This window comes from Haemaphysalis longicornis, unplaced genomic scaffold, assembly GCF_048455015.1.
Source record: "Haemaphysalis longicornis isolate Haplotype H1 unplaced genomic scaffold, Haemaphysalis longicornis Haplotype H1 scaffold_10, whole genome shotgun sequence".
NCBI classification, from domain to species: domain Eukaryota; kingdom Metazoa; phylum Arthropoda; class Arachnida; order Ixodida; family Ixodidae; genus Haemaphysalis; species Haemaphysalis longicornis.
In genome coordinates this window covers 137,857,843-137,874,128 of record NW_027526204.1, presented here as the reverse complement: position 1 = coordinate 137,874,128, position 16,286 = coordinate 137,857,843, and the positions used below count along the sequence as shown (strand labels likewise).

At 48.3% G+C, this 16,286-nt stretch overlaps 1 protein-coding gene across 1 annotated transcript in view; it reads right to left on the bottom strand.

Moving 5' to 3' along the window:
- Tfap-2 (transcription factor AP-2) overlaps nt 1-16,058 on the bottom strand; it is a 361,095-nt gene extending 345,037 nt beyond the window's left edge. The window contains exon 1 of the mRNA XM_077690940.1: nt 15,828-16,058. The gene's annotated coding sequence lies outside the window, so the exon portion shown is untranslated. The remainder of the gene's footprint in view (nt 1-15,827) is intronic.
- Between the last annotated feature and the right edge of the window lie 228 nt (nt 16,059-16,286).

The window sequence follows — 16,286 nt, the reverse complement described above, 5'->3', positions numbered from 1 at the left end:
ATGTCTGAAGCAGGGTTGCCAGAGTGAAAGGAGGCTTCGACACCACCCCCTAGTCAAAATTTCACATTTCACCAGCACTGAAATACGTCCATTATAACGTATTTCTGGCTCCTGAATTTCTTCTGGACATGCCATTTTTCTAAGCATAAGGTTAAGAAGATGTTTTTGTTGCTTTTGGGCATCCCATCGCTGAGGGGTCGAATTCTATAGTTAAGTTAGCAAATTAGTTTGAGTGAAGAGAAAACAATTTTTTTTTTGTTCATATCTCGGTCCCTGTGCTAGGTAAAAAAATTCATACTCCACTTTCTACAAGCATGCATACTCGCACCGAAAGTTACCGCGCATCCAATACAATGCTCGCTATACTTTTTTCCTATCTCCATATTGAAACGAATTACCTGGTGCAACTTATACTTCTCTCAAGTAATATGAGAGAATTTAACATTCTTATGGTTCTGGTGCATTCAAAATGCCATGGAAAACAAGTTAAGAATTTGTTAGAGCAAAAGCGCTACTGGGAGGTCCTGCATAAAGAATTTTGAGGGTTCTTTTCCCGTGGGATTTTTAAAAAATAAATTTTAGGTTTCAATAGTTTCAAGAGGTAGTAAAAATCTAGAAAAAAAAATCCCGCGCTATCTCCACTAACGTGAAACCTGGGGAGGGGTGAAGCATGCGGGGTACAAGTGTATTCCTGGCGCCTTGGCGTTTTTGCCCACAGAAATGCAACAGTTGTGAAGTAGAGGTATACAGCTTTTCTCAAAGTCCCATGTCTTTGAAGCATGAAGCGTTCTATCGCGAGGCGTTGGAAAACGAGTGTCCTGGTGAGTTGTTTTAGTACGCGTTACGTTCTAGGGCGAGTACATGATGTTACGACGACATGAGACGACGATGAAATGAGACGAAGAATAAATGAGACGACGACGACGACGACATGAAACGCCGACAGCCTGAGCCCCTAAGGGGCATCGCCCCTGAAACATACTTATCGAGCACACTAAACACGTATGCAGTCCAGTAATGCGAGTCACTCTTGGTGTTTGGGAGCTTGAACAGCTTCCATTCAGGGAAAGGAAACCATGGTTCAAAGCAGTAACACACTTTTTTCACCACTTTTCGCCGCATATTGTCTGGTGTAGCCGTACTGCTACCTTAGCACCAGTAGCCACCCAATTTCACTAGATTTTCACTATTTGGGGCCGAATTTTACCATCGTCCACGCTGGTCTGATGTAATTCCTGTTTGTACGAAATAGCCAGAAGAACATAATGACCAGGAAAGTTTGTTGGCGCCGAACAGACACTACACACTAAAGTAGACATGCGGAAGGTCTCTTTTTTGTTTTCGTTTTTTTTCTGTCTTTTGACGCGAATTACTTGGTCGGCCAAACCGGCAGCAGTTCCTTCCACAGCTTTCATTGAATCGGAGTTCTGCGTGGCAGGGGGGCACCTATTGCAGAAACGTTTCTTTACCTTCGGTGTAAAGCAGTTAAGCAGGCTAAGTTTAACAACTCCCCCCCCTTTTTTTTTCAAAATTAGCAAAACTACGAGAAAACACCAAAACGTATAGAACAAGGCAAGTCGAACCCTTTGATGTCCGAACTTACAAGACAACATACGTCCTATAAGCCCCACAAAACAAACTTCCAAGACTCTCAAATGAACTCAATCGCCAGAATATTAGACTGCCCGAAACGAACTTGCGAGAAGTATGAAAATATTTTATAAAGTGTTGAATGTGTTAACTGTTTGCTGCACGTCAAGACATAAAATGCAAAAGAACATCTTCTTTACCCAGCGACTGCATTGTATTGACTCCCATGCGAAAATTGCATTTCTTTCTAATTCATTACTGCCTTCCTTTTCCGCTATATAGCCCTGTCTTTGAATATGGCGTACTGAGTATGTATAGGACTCATTACAGTTTGTGTGCATTTATGATATAGGTAGTTATTTCGTTCTATTTTATTCTGTTCTCATATTTATCGAGATACAAGTCGTATTTGATGTTGCTGTAATGCTCTCCAGTGTTTGGGGGCTGGCAGCTCTGTCAAGCTGTCGGTTCCTGACAGCTGTTAGTGCTCGCCCCCGGCGTCGTGTGCTTCTTGCAAGATGTAAATAGAGACAAACAAACTCCCGTGCCATCACATTCACCTGTCACGTGGTATGACATTAGGCCGCAAGCTCCCGGGCAACAGGCTGATGTTAGGTGGTGGTACCACCCTCGGCACCCACTCTGGAGACTCTGGTTCGGTACCCGTACGAATGTTTTTTTATTTTGGCCGGGTGTGGCCGGGTGTGCGTCGGGTGTACATCGGTCAGAATGTGACCGGGTGTACGTCGGTCAGACCGGCCGCTGTCTCAATGTACGCCTAAGGGAGCATTATTCCTCCTCGTAAAGGAAGGCCCTACACATCTAATGGCTCTGCACTGTGCCGACTGTGGCTGTAAACCATGCTTCTCGGACACGCAAGTGTTTTTTTAGACACAGAGACCGTGCTACCAGGGAACTTGCCGAAGCCTTCCATATCCGGATTAGGGGTTCGGATTGTATAATTCGCCCGTCACTGAGCATTCTAGATAAAGAAGTGATACTTCTTAAGGAGAGGGTTTAGAAGAAGAAAGAAGAAAAGAGAAGAAAGGAGAGGGGCTGGTTGTCCTCATGTAGGTCATACGCATGTGCGACGGTCACAAGTGCCTGATTGTTGGGTCTTGGCATGGTATATATATGCTTTCGATTTTAATAAAACTTTCAGTTGATAGTAAGTGCTGGTGTCGTTTCCGTTTCTCGTCCCTGTGTTAGTTCGCGCTTAAGATTCACTCATGTTTTTTTTATTTACTCTTTACCGTGGCGACTATTTTCTGTACCGGGCAACAATGACAATTCCAGTTTCTCGCAGTTGAGTGTTAAAGACTTTCGTCTTAAAAAACCAAAGCTCCAGCAGCATGTGTCATAAAACGTACTACTGACTTAATAACGACGTGTGCCCTAAATCCTTCTTGACAAAAATTTCCTTTGAGAAAAAGAGTACCACTGACGTAACACTTACATATCCAGTGCTACGTTTCTTGGTGTAATATGCTTCCAGTAATTCACGCCGTATTGCATCGTGGCTTAAAAACCAAAATCCGTAGTTTACTCAGCCATGGATCGAATTTCGGCGCTCGGAGGCCGCAGGCAAATGCGGAGTTCTTCCAATTGCGCAAGATTGCTTATAAGGCGCCCCATCTGTAACACGCTTTTGTAAGTCGTAAGACACAACTCATTCACTACGCACACCTCTAGTCAGGCATCGAACCGCGCAGACCTCACGCACTTATGTGGAAATGCCAAAGAAAACCACGGAACAAGACCCCCTGCTACCCCTCATAGATAACAAACACCTAAAGCACTGGGAAACCCTGCTGCGCAGCTCCGATCCTCCAACACAGCTACGCCTTGTCCAGATGGCCGAAGAAGCCGCCAGGAACCAAGACCTCTTGGCTGACTAACGCAGAAAAGAGAGCCCAAGCTCTCTACTTATTGGCAAATCTCTCTCTCTCTCTCTCTCTCTCTCTCTCTCTCTCTCTCTCTCTCTCTCTCTCTCTCTCTCTCTCTCTCTCTCTCTCTCTCTCTCTCTCTCTCTCTCTCTCTCTCTCTCTCTCTCTCTCTCTCTCTCCATCAAGCCGTCGTGTCGCTTGGAATGCGGGCTCGTCTTGCATCAAGGAGGCTCTGTGTTCGATTCCTGTCCAGAACAAAATTCACTCAATTTTCTTTTCAACTACTCAATAGCGGAACTTCGTTTACACGTGCTTCCCTGGGTAAATTGGTAACGCCCCGAGCATTCCTCGATCATTTCCCAGTAGGCCATTTTGTCTGCCATCTCTCGGTCACACCGACAACGCCGGATTGACGACATACCAAGTCAACTAATTCTTTCGCATATTAGTTGACTCGGTATCCGCAATTTAGACGTCAACTGCGACTAAAGTCCGGCCTGCCCAGCCTCCGGAAAAATTCGCGCTTGTGGCTCGGCAACCAGCACCCAGAGTTACGCTCGTAAGCGCAGTCATGTAAGCAGCCTGGCACAAAAAGAGAATATCAACAGTCCGGCAATTTTACGCGGTTCGCCCATAAACTGCGTTCGCCGAGTCGCACGCGCCCGACAGCGGGGTTCGCGTTCCCGACTGTCATCCGCAGTACAGCAGACGAGCGCGGACTTAAACTTTCTGGCGCGCCCGCGGGGCATAGCAAAGCTCGCTCAGGGAGACGCCAGAAAGAAGACAAAACGCGCCGACGCATAGCAGCCAGGTGTCACGAGCACATGCCGTCACGTCGAACGACGTAATGCCGACGACGAGACCACCGGCAGTTTCCTGCTTCCCGAACGAACTCGATCCGTCGGCGCTGCTAGCGAGCGGCGTCAACGATGCGTACGCGAGAAAGAAAAGACGCAGCCGCGACTAGCGTGACACGGCCGACGTCGTTAATTACCGCACGGTGACGCCGTCGCTTGCCCCGCTAGTTAATCGTCGACGGGCGCGGACGTGCTCAAACACCGCACTGCATACGTGTCGGTGGTCGAACGGCAGAAGCGTATTCCGACATCAGCTCCTGCATTTCTCTGCAAACACAAAAAAAAAAAGAGAACTTGAGCGTGTCGTGGTGCACAGCGCATTAGAATTAGTCGCAAATGACGGTGCTTAATTTACGTACTTACTATCGCCGAGTAACAACTCACTAGGCGTGGAAGCCCGAGCGGGTAGGTATGTGGCGCGACCCCGCTGCGCACAGGAAATCGGAAAGCGTCAACGTCGGAGTGAGCCCGCGAGTGAGCAAAAGAGGATATTTTTACAGGGGGAGGGTGAAAAGGGAGGGTGGAGGAACGTACGCGCCGAAGCTACGCCTGGACTATGAGGCATATGTTGTGGTGGAAGGCTCTGGACTAATTATGACCACCTGGGGGTTCTCATGTGTGCCGAAATCTCGACACAGGGGCGTTTCCGTCGTTCGACTCCATCACAAAAACCACCGTCGCGTCTTTGGACTCAGCAGTGCACGCCTTAGCCACTGAACCACCGCGGCGGGTTACACGGAAAAATATCCTCCGGAGGAATGTGAACACTATTTGGCACGTACCAGCGACGTTTTGGGGTGTCTTTTTTTCGGAGTCGTGTGCTCCGAAAATATTTTATGAGAGAGAGAGAGAGAGAGAGAGAGAGAGAGAGAGAGAGAGAGAGAGAGAGAGAGAGAGAGAGAGAGAGAGAGAGAGAGAGAGAGGGGGGGGAGAAGGGGGGAACATAAAATGTTGAGTTAGAGCGACAAAACATTGAGGAGGCAGCAGCATTTTTCGCAATGCAGTCGTTTTGACAGATAGGAGTTTTATAGGCATTGACCACGCAAGCCGCGTGAGATCGCATATAAGAGGTATATATATCTTTTCATGAGAAGCAGCATTGTGATTTCCCGAAAGCATTTGAATTGAACCGAAATGTATCCATTCCCGGGAGGGGACCGTCATGTACCAAAGAGACGCCCGCTGTTTACAAACAGTAATTTCACCCGTAGGTGAATCGCTCAAGGCCGCGCACTTAAGTTTTAAAAAATGCCGTGTAGGAAGATTTGTTCAAAAAACTAAAAATAACAAAGATCCGCTCGGCGGAAATTTCTCGGTCCTGCGGACGCGGTCGTCGTACGTGGCATATGTGGTGATTTGGATACGAAGGAGACCTGTCGTCGACAAAAGTCTCAAACGTGCGTGCCAAAGAAAGCTGACTCCCACACTAACGCCACCACGGGCCGGGTGGTATGACGTCAGCCGATGAACTTCATGTCCATTTTCCTGTTCTCGGAGCTCTCGTGTGCTCGAACCCACGGAGAATAGATCCCCGGCTTGTCCGGGCTGTAGGAATTAATAAGCTCAGCAAACTGAAAAAAAAAAAAAATGTTTACCGCTGTTATTGAAAGCATAATCCGTCATCTGATCCATCTTGCAGTGAAGCCTTAGAGCGCACTTTATAGCCGAGCAATGAAGGCAATTACTCGCCGCGTAGACGTAGATATACGGGCGCCACTTCAACGTCAGGCCCTTCGTGTATACGATAGCATTCGTTCCGCTTACAACACGAGTAGGCGTTCCCTATCAGCTCGCTCAAAATTCATGCCAACACGCTCGATCATAGCCGCGAACCCAAAGATTCGGCTCCTCCGCTCATCGCCCCGGCCGAGAGTAGTACGTCCCACCAGCGCTGCCCCCGTGCGCACGCACTCACTCAGGGAGACGCCGTGCTTCTCTCCTCCTAATAACGCCGTGTGCGTCCCGCGCCACCCAAAGCGAAACACGTGAGCGACGACTCCGGCGTCGCGGAGAGCCGTCTTCCTCCTTCGGTTGCATGTACATAATCACCCGCGAATATTTCGCCCCGCTATCAACCAGCGCGTCTGGCGTCGAGGTGGTTCATCCATTTCACCGCCGGACTCGACGCTCCCGCATCCTTTCTACGGCCGCCACGCGTGTACCGCCTCTCCTGGGCGGGGAAGAACAAACACGACGAGGGAGACGCGTTCACCTGTTGCCGGGTGGGAAAAAAAGTCTTTAACTGGCACTGTTTGCCGAAGAAAGACGAGCCCCCTCTTTAGGAGACGCCACCCAAGCGTCACGGTCTGATGTAGGCTTAACCCTGGCAGTGACCCTTCGCGTGAAATGCAGACCGAGGCATGCAGGTGTATCTTGTGTGAGCGTCGCAGAAGAGATTGTGCGCACGGAGCGGACGTCAGGCTTGCGTCACAAAAGCGAACGAGGTTGCCGTTTACTACATCGTCGCTCAGGCCCGACGTATCTTGCATTTGGTTTTGGTGGTGGCTCCTAAGCAAGTGTGCACTCAGCTGGAAGAAGCGCAATTCTGTAAGAAGTGAATGGGGGATTACGTCGTAAGGAATATGAGTAGATTACACCAGTCCTTTACTTGTACGGGACTATTCCCCGCAAACAATTACAAATGTATTCCGAACCGAGAGGATAATGAGATAATTAATCGTAATAAACAGGAATTAATAAAAGCATCTACTTAAACGAGCCTCATTAAGTTAATTCGAGACTGGATAGCCCAAGAAAAATTAGATCATTGCAGTGCCGAATTAATTTCTTTAAATATTCATTTTTTTCCTAACACAATGAAAAAGTGGAATGCTCTCCCCAGCGACGTGGTCACGGCAAGTAATTTTCAGACTGTCATTGCGGACTGTTTTCTAGCCCGCAGTAGCAATCCATCCACAACTGTGCTGTTTTGTAGCTTGCTGTTTGACTGTGGTGGCAGTTTTTGTCATTGTATTTTCATTTGTGAAACGCCCTACAATAATTCCATAATGGCGCTGTAGGTATTTGCTATAAATAAATAAATATAAATAATGGCGTTGAGTGCTTCTGTTACCGCAATGTCACCTGTTAGTACCTACATAGCGTGTGAGTGGCTGAGTAAAAGGTGTTGCCGTGAGTAACGGGGCGATTGGAAGGACAATGGCGCGAGTGACCAGGCACGAAGCCAAAAGCGCCTCGTGTGGTGTTGACTGTTGACTGTGTTGACACATATCTACCCAGCGCCCTACCGGTAGAGATTGCGGTTGCGTAGGGTACTCCTGGTGAAAAGCTACCCAACAGCATAGAAAGCACGTAGTGACGTCACCGCGCTTTCATATATAAACAGGGAGACCACTCCCACACAAGCAAATTTTCGTGGCGATGCCTGCAGGAAACTATCGTCATTGCGGAGGCGTCTACATACTCACTTACAACAAGAACATACCTACCCGGGGGACTGCCCATACCGGCAAAGATTACGGTTGCGTAAGCTACTCCGAGTGCAAAAGTAGCCAACATAATAGGAATCACTTTGTGACGTCACCACGCGTTCACATATAAAAAGGGAGACCTGTATAGCAGCTCCTTCAGTTCGTTTCAGGCTAACTTGGGTAGACCACGGAAAGTAACGACGCCAGAAGAACAGCCAGAAGAAGAAGAACATAACCCAGTCGTGAATGTCGTTGTGCAGTAATAGAAAGTGTGGTAAAGTACATTTCACTTGTCTCTGGTTTCTTTCACTCTTTGTAGAGCCACGTGTGACAATTTAAGTGACGTCGCATGGGTGATCGTTGTGGGTGCCCTTTACCGCTTCGCAGTCCAACCAACTTCACAGCGTGGATTGGAGACGGATTTTTTTTTTTTTTACGGGGAAGTTTATTGCGGCTCGTTTTAAAGACATTTCTCGAAACTCTGTGCCTGACTCCGTAAAAAGCCGCGTGATATCATTAGTTTTAAAACTGTGATCTTCTATGGTCAGGGCTCCCGACTTCGAATGCACCGGAAGACCCTTCCTGACATTTGAAAGGGACGAAGGACACAACTGAAGCGGCGAGAGGGCGGGGGGGGGGGGCCGAAACCATCTGCTCCTACGCCTGAATCAACATCACATTAATTTGGCTTCCTTGCACAGCACCTATGCTTTGCCAAAATGAAGCCTAGTAGCGCTGGTGCGCAAAGAAGGGAGGTCGGTTTGCGTGATGTACGGCAAAGCCAGCTTACCGAATGTGCGATTTGCCTCCAGAGTTGGGTGAAACGAAAAGGACTTGTGGGTAAGAGAGCTTAGAGTTTTAGCAGCAGAGCTGATTAAGCTCTTGGTTGTGCCAGCCATTGACAGAAATACCGAGTGCACGTAAATGTGCGCCTCGTGACGAGCGGCCGGCGCGGGCTTGCGCCACGTGAGGGGCTCGCAAAAAAATGTGGCTCCAATCCACGCTGCGCAGGCGGTTGGACTGCGAAGCTTTAAACGGCACCCACAACGATCACCCATGCGACGTCACTTGAATTGTCACGCGTGGCTCTACAAAGAGTGAAATAAACCAGAGACAAGTGAAATGCACTTAACCACACTTTCTATTACTGCACAACGACATTCGTGACTGCTTTATGTAAAATTATGTTCTTATTCTTTTGGCTGTTCTTCTAGCGTCTTTACTTTCCGTGGTCTATATATGAACGCGTGGTGAAGTCACTACTTGATTTCTATGCTGTTGAGTACTCGTGCAATGGGAGTAGCTTGCACAACGGTAATCTTTGCCGGTTTGGCCAGTCCCCTAGGTAGGTATTTTCCTGCTGTCAGCGAGCATGTGTAAGCCTTCTTAATGGTGATAGTTTTCCGCTGACATCGCCATGAATATTTGCTTGGATGGTAGGGGTATGGTACACCGTTCTACCGTTTCATATATGAAAGCGTTGTGACGTCACTACGTGATTTCTACGCTGTTGGGTGCTTTTGCACTTGGAGTACCTTACGCAACCGTAATATTAACCGCTAAAATCAGTCCGCCTCGGTAGGTATGTGCCTACCTTCTTAATGATGATAGTTTTCTGCTGACATTGCCACCAAAATTTGCTTGGATGGTGGGTTAGAAGTAGGCGTTTTTGCTTTCCGTGGTCTGCCATGATTTCTATGCTGTTGGCTACTTTTGCTCTCGGAGTAGCTCACACAACCGTAAACTTTACCGGTACGGTCACTCCCTCTTGGTAGGTACGTGCCTGCCTTCTTAGTGATGATAGTTTTCTGCTCACATCGCCATTAAAATTCGCTTGGATGGTAGCGGTACAGTGCTTAGCCGTAAAAATACCAAGCGTGCATAAGCGTCCGCCTTGTGACGAGCGCCCGGCATTGTCCAACTCCACCGTCAAGGACACTCTGTCCAGCGTTCGTGACGTGATCTCTCGCGTGCTCTTCTTTTCGCCAGTTCACGCCGAGTCCGTGCAGCCGGTTGTCGCGGGTTGTAGCGCGTGCTAACGCGGTCCACTTTTCTTTGGAAGAGATGTCAAAGCTTTCCGGGGAAGCGATCCGGGCCTGACAGTCATGGAGATCTTTTAGCGGCAGAATCGGAGATCCCTGTGAGGTGCAAAGGCCGGGTCTCCGACGAAACGAGTGGGGCTGACAGTTCTGCGGTCTCTCCAGCCTCACACCACAAGTACAAGCTATGCAAATGTGTTTTCAGTAGGGGCCTACGTTTGAACATAGCAAGGCGGATAAAGCAATGCCATCATGGACATAGGTGTAATAAAAACGGATTTCTTCTCCGCACGTTGACGGGTCACCCCAATCAAAATATTGCATCATGTCGGTTGTGCACGTGGTATCCACGGAGGTTTGTTCTATGAATAATACACTAACTGCTCTTCCCAATGCCATGGAAAAGTTGGTACGGGGCCTCCAAAGCCACATGACAAAGTTGTGAAACGAAATATTTCATTCGATGAAATGCTTAAAAATTAAGATAAACCGCGACACCATTACGATTACTCTCACGATTACTATCTGTTTTTGTTGCGATGGCGGCCATTTTTCCCTGGGAAATTTCACACAGATACACCAGACGAAACTGCCTATGCAAGACCGGGTGATAATTTCCTGCAAAATAAGAAAGCAAGTTACAGTGCTATTGAGAACGTCCCGGAATAACCAGATTAAGGCCGATTTATAGGTAACCTATGCAGTGAGCCCTACGGACACAAAAGATAGTAAAACGCTGGAACTAGTTGACTACTTGTCTTTCGTTTCTTCACTAAACAGGTAAAAATCCATCAACATAAAACTGGGCCTCATAAGGCATCGCCCAAAGCCTGGGCTCATTGTACGCAATCTGAAAAGTACCAGATCTTTACAGACGACGTCTGCTCCGATAAATCTTATGCAACCAGTCGAAGTTTGACCACGTACCCACTCCGCACTACTCAGCGTTGCTCAGGACCTCAGACTAATCTACACTGCGAGCCTAAGTGGCCCAGATAGCAGTAATGAAAGAGGAATACACAAGCGGACTGGCAGGCTGGCACCTGCCGACCTCCGTGGAAGTTGATTGACGAGCTTCATTAAGGACTTGATGCCGGACCTTCACCAGGAAAACTGGAGAAAAATGAGACCGTTTAGTGAAGATTGTGGTATTAGTGACCTGCACAAGGTAGCTTGAAGTGGATGCTGCTGAAAAGAACGCTGATAGCTGACCATGTGCAATCAGGCTGGAAAAAAATTGCTTCAGTCAAAGGTCAACCAAACGGCTTATTCAGCTACACATTCCAGAAAGGTAGAATGACAAATACACGATAACTAAAAAGATTAAGTAAAATGAAGTTTCAGGCGCTCAGGGCGAACACGTATAAAAAGTTCGTCGTAAGAACGTTGGCGCCGAGCTGAGGTTCGCGCTGTTTGGCGAGAGAGAGAGAGAGAGAGAGAGAGAGAGAGAGAGAGAGAGAGAGAGAGAGAGAGAGAGAGAGAGAGAGAGAGAGAGAGAGAGAGAGAGAGAGAGAGAGAGAGAGAGAGAGAGAGAGCATATGTCTGTGTGCGCGTGCGTGCACGCCCGTGAATGTTTTGTTTTGCTGTTCTTTACGTGTGTTGTGGTGTCGCATTCCCGTTCACTAACCACGAACGTTCATTGCCTAGCGAAACGGCCCTAAAGGTAGGACGAATGCGTTGTGGCCATAAGCCAAGCGTTGACCCACGATAACCTACGTAGCAAGGCATTTGTCGGCTTAAGACATTTTACCGCGCATGCCCTCCTTTCCTTTAACGGCGAAAGGAAGGAACAAAGCGCCATCAGCAATAGTCACGCGTGGGCCAGTGGCTCGTCGAATACAAGGCAGTGTTGAGATGAAGAGGCAAGATCTTGAGCAATGTGCTATTTCACAATAGGCAGGTGGAGCGTAATCAGCGTCGCTGTTGTCCTGGCTTCCGGGATGGGCACAAATGCGTCGCCTGATCGCGTACAAAATAGCGGGTTTCAATCCGGCTTGCATTTAAATACGACCTGCAATTCAAATGCGTAGTGCGTGAACTGCAGGTATACGCTGTGGAAAAACTGCAGGCAGTTTCTCTTGTCGTGAGGACCGTCAAGTCGCTGATGGGGAATCTTTACTGCAATTTTCCCCTTCGTTTAATTTAGATCATTCCCATCGCGATGGCCACAAAAAATGAAACGAAGGTCTCTGCTAGTTATTTTGGACTACCGTTGTCCTGTTCCTCTACCGTAACTATTGTATGCACTGAACTGGTCTGTTATCATTCATACATTTGGTTTTTGTGGTATCCTTTTTCCATTTCCTTTTCTAGGTACTAATTCTAAAGTGCGTACGAACGGCGAGTTGTCTTATCGCGAGCGTCACACGGCCTATCCCTGCCCTACGGCTTTTCCAGAGAGAGAGTCACAATCTTCCAGAGCGGGCAATTGCCTAACTCATACTGATCACTTTGTTTCAATCAATGTCAAGCCTTTCATATTGCAGCTACTTAGTTTACTGTAATAAAAAGAAACTGGCTGATTGGATAATTAGCGAATGACTGAGGGCCCAAGAATTTTTAGCCATTCATCACTAAAAAAAAAGAGGAATATATTTCGAGCCCTCTACTGGCATTCCTTACTAGGCAAGTGTTTATTAGTGTAGAAATTTTCAACGACCGTTAGCTCGTCGTAATTTGTCAATATTCTAGCAGTTGCTCAGATACATTTTGTTTTCAAGTGTAACGATAAGGCTGACTTACATCGTCTCCTATCTGCCACTCAATAAATGGCAATGCCGTCGAGATTAAAGTTCCCTATGCATTGTCAACAATGTCTAGCGATGCAACGACCCGCTTGCTCCAGCAACTCTCAGTTATTCGGCCACCAATGACCTGCACACTACAGAAATCCCCATCCCTTCCTAGAGAAAGTCGAGCGAAAGCTTTCTCACAAGTGCGTGAAAGCCTTTGCTAAACGTGCGTACAAGATTGGCTAATAGTGTGTCCAATCGATCGCCAAACCTGCAAAAACCCAAATCGCAAACGAAGAACAAAACGCACGGACGATTCTACGCGGACTAAGCTAACGCGTCTACGAGCGATCTAAATGTATACCCATACGTGGGTCGTGAGAGAAAGGTATTACTATCGTAGTTCTTCATGATCGATGCGTGCATTGCCTTATCTCGAACCGTTCCTTTGACCGTTTTGACCGTTTTGACACAATAGAAGACAGGTTTCACGCACGCGCCACGTGTCCAGAGATCTTCTGAGCTTCTCGGTCGACCAACCGGTCTATGGGGAAATTAGTTTTTTGACAGGGCGACATCGGTCCCACTAAGCAAGCTTTTGCTTCGGATACGAGACACACCCGAGCGTATCTGCCCTCACGCACGCTTCACGCCATCCATCATCCTTGCGCGTGAAAAGCTGATAAGGACAATCCTGTCTTTCCTTCAGACTTTGTTGCCGTAGCGTGACTTATCAGTAGTTACGCATCCTTATCGCAACAACAAATCATGTGCGAAGCCACCACATTCGCGAAAAACGTTACAGAAGAGCTCTTTCTAGCCTTAGCGTGCACTGATAGGACAAACGCTCACGGGTAACACCATTGGCTCACGTAAAAGCGCGCGGTTGCGGAGATCTTGAACGCGGACGCATACTTCGTCGCCGTTTTACGCCTGGCAAGAAAACGCAAGTCCGGGGCGGCGAACTTGCTGCGTGACGAGAACACTTAATGTCTCCAAAGGCGGCGCACTAAGCACGCCATAACTTCGTCGGTCGGTTTAGCGGTGCTAAAGCTCGGGAAGAAAAATATGGTGGCGCAGATGATCGGGACACCTCGGAAAGAATAATCGTACGGCGTGCTGCAGGGGAGCACAGCGAAAAAGAAAAGGCAGCAGAGACAGACTTGGAGACGACGAGCGGAGCTCGCGCCGATCGCCGTAGTCAATCAGGGGGAGGGCAGCCCTACGGAAACAGCTCGCGAAGGGCCCTTCCAAGCACGCGAAGGAGAGGGAAAATGTTAATGAGCGCCGAAACACCTCACGACGGAGACCCGGCGGCGACGATGACCGCGGCGAGATGCTTGCAAGCAGCGAGGGAACAGCGCGTGAACCAGCGCCGAGCACACCGTTCCTGCTTCCTCCTCGCAACTTGTCTTCCAACGATTGCCGCTCGACCGAAGAAGTGCAATCCGTAGCCGCAGCCTGAGATAGCCTGTACAGGACAGGCACCGGACTCGGTGGGAGCGACTCCACGAAGTGTCTTCGCAGCCTGGCGTGGAGGCCGAGAGACCGCTGAGCGAGGACCGGGGAAATTAGCTACAAACAGAGGGTGAAATGAGAAGAGAGGGAGGTGAGGGGGGCGCTTTCGATGCGGAGGAGAGGGCTCCACGCCACGTGGACAACCTGCTATTTGCGGCATGATGAATTTGGTAATGAGAGACGCCACCGAGAATTCGATGAGGCTCGCCGGTTCGGCGATTCGTTTTCTGAAGCCTTGCTGCTTTCTTTTATTTTTATTGCCGACAGACTTTCCTTCGGCATTCATGCGCATGGGACGCCACAAACGCGGTCTACCCACAATTTCCGAAATGACATGCTTTATGCGTACGTATTCTGCATCGGCAGGGACCTCATGTGGGCGCTATTAGAGAACCCACTCCCCGTCGGCGCAGTGCAGTCGTACGAGACAAAACTACGTTGGATTGGAGTGTTGTAAGATCAACAGCTACAGGGGCGGGTGAGGTACGAAGCTGCTCCTGCAGTGGCTATTTCCGCGATGCGGAGGAAATGCGCCGTAAATTAGGACACGACTTTGTACCTCCCGCTGCGGGTGGATCGACGCGGCGATAAAATTTCCGCCGACTTCTTCAGGGCCACCCACCTCGAGTGCCACTTCATCCCGCTGCCATTATGACCGCCGAGATTTTCATAGCTACGTAGTCTAGCCTGCATTTCAGCTACACGTGCTCCGTAAATGCCATTTCGGCCGACAGTTCATTGGATGAAGTCAATGCTAGGAGAAAATTACGAATGGTCCATCGCGGTCACGTCATCCGAAAAGATCTCCGAGTTCCTGGGGTCTATGGCATTGGTTGGCGTTAGTGGCAATGCCTTTTTTTGCAGCTCAAGAGAGCAAGAGGTGTGTATTGTACCGAGCGGCCCATGTGTATGTACCATAGGCTAAAATAAAGCTACCTAGGCTTTATAAAGCCCCATTACTTTGTAAATCTCGAAGGAACACAGTGGATAGCAGCGAACATGTTGACACAATTAATGCACCTAATGGATGACTTACGGAAATGGCTTTGTCTCACCTATTCGCTGTGCAAACCGGCTGTGAGGCCTCGTGGAAAAGGCACATAAATCCTGCCTGATAGCAAGCAATTCTTCTTTACTTCTACTTAACAGCTTGGTTAATTAAGCACGTACCATCGCGGATACAAAGCTAATCTCGTTTACGCACGTAACGATACGCCAAAAGTTGGGATCTTTCGCGATTTTTATCACTTTCCGCCTTTCTGCGCCGCGTATAGAAGGTAGCCATTGATATCAACTTAACCAGCTTGACTCATGTGACCATGTGAAGCAGTCGACGGCTTCGTATGAACGGCGTGAAAACTTTCTGAATTGAGCAGTTAAGACGACAAGTATTAATTCAGTGAGTACGGATGAAGGCTAGTGGAATGTATATATGATTTCATGTTCGCCACACTGCAAGCAATAAATAGTACGCATGTAAGAAGAATATTTTGCTTCATTACCAACGAAGCTACTACAGGGCGCACAAAAAGTCAACTGTTTGCCTCCCATTTTGTGTTTTCGGTCTCTTTTTTAACGAAGAATCTCAATATTCTTACATTAACCCATGGTTAAGGCTTTGCTTTCTTTCAGTCACGAAAAAAAAAAGCAGCGTAAGCTTAAATTGCTGTGTATGCTTCAAAGCATTTACAGTATTAGAACCTAATAAAAATTTTCCGACGTTTACAAATAACATATATATATGGCCCTCTTATAGTTGTGAAAAACGACTTACCTCTGCTCCGTAAAGTCCACGTGCCAAAAGGTGCCTACGTGACCTATGAATTTCGGGTGGGTGCCTGGACGTTGCTTCATAGCACTTCAGTAAGGTATTCGACGTTTAACCTCTGCACGCAGAAAATAAATCGGGCAGTGTCGTGGCTAAGCTTTCTCTGGCAACCTACCGCATTCTCGGCGCTTTTTCTTTCGCGTCCTCTTTCACCGTTTTCTTCAAAAACGTTTTCCTATTTGTGTCCAGCGTGACGCCGGCGAACGAGCATCGCGCAGTTCGCACTTCCAGAGTAACGCAGCAGACGGCAATTTCGCCCGGTTGTCTGCGCTTCGTCATCTGACTGGCCACGCCGTGCGGCGCTCGTTGCTATGGCAACCACACTTCGCTCCTGCAGGTTGCCTTGTAATGCAGCAAAATGTTTCCAAGGCACTCATGCAGCGGCCTTCCATTTTGCTTTTGCCG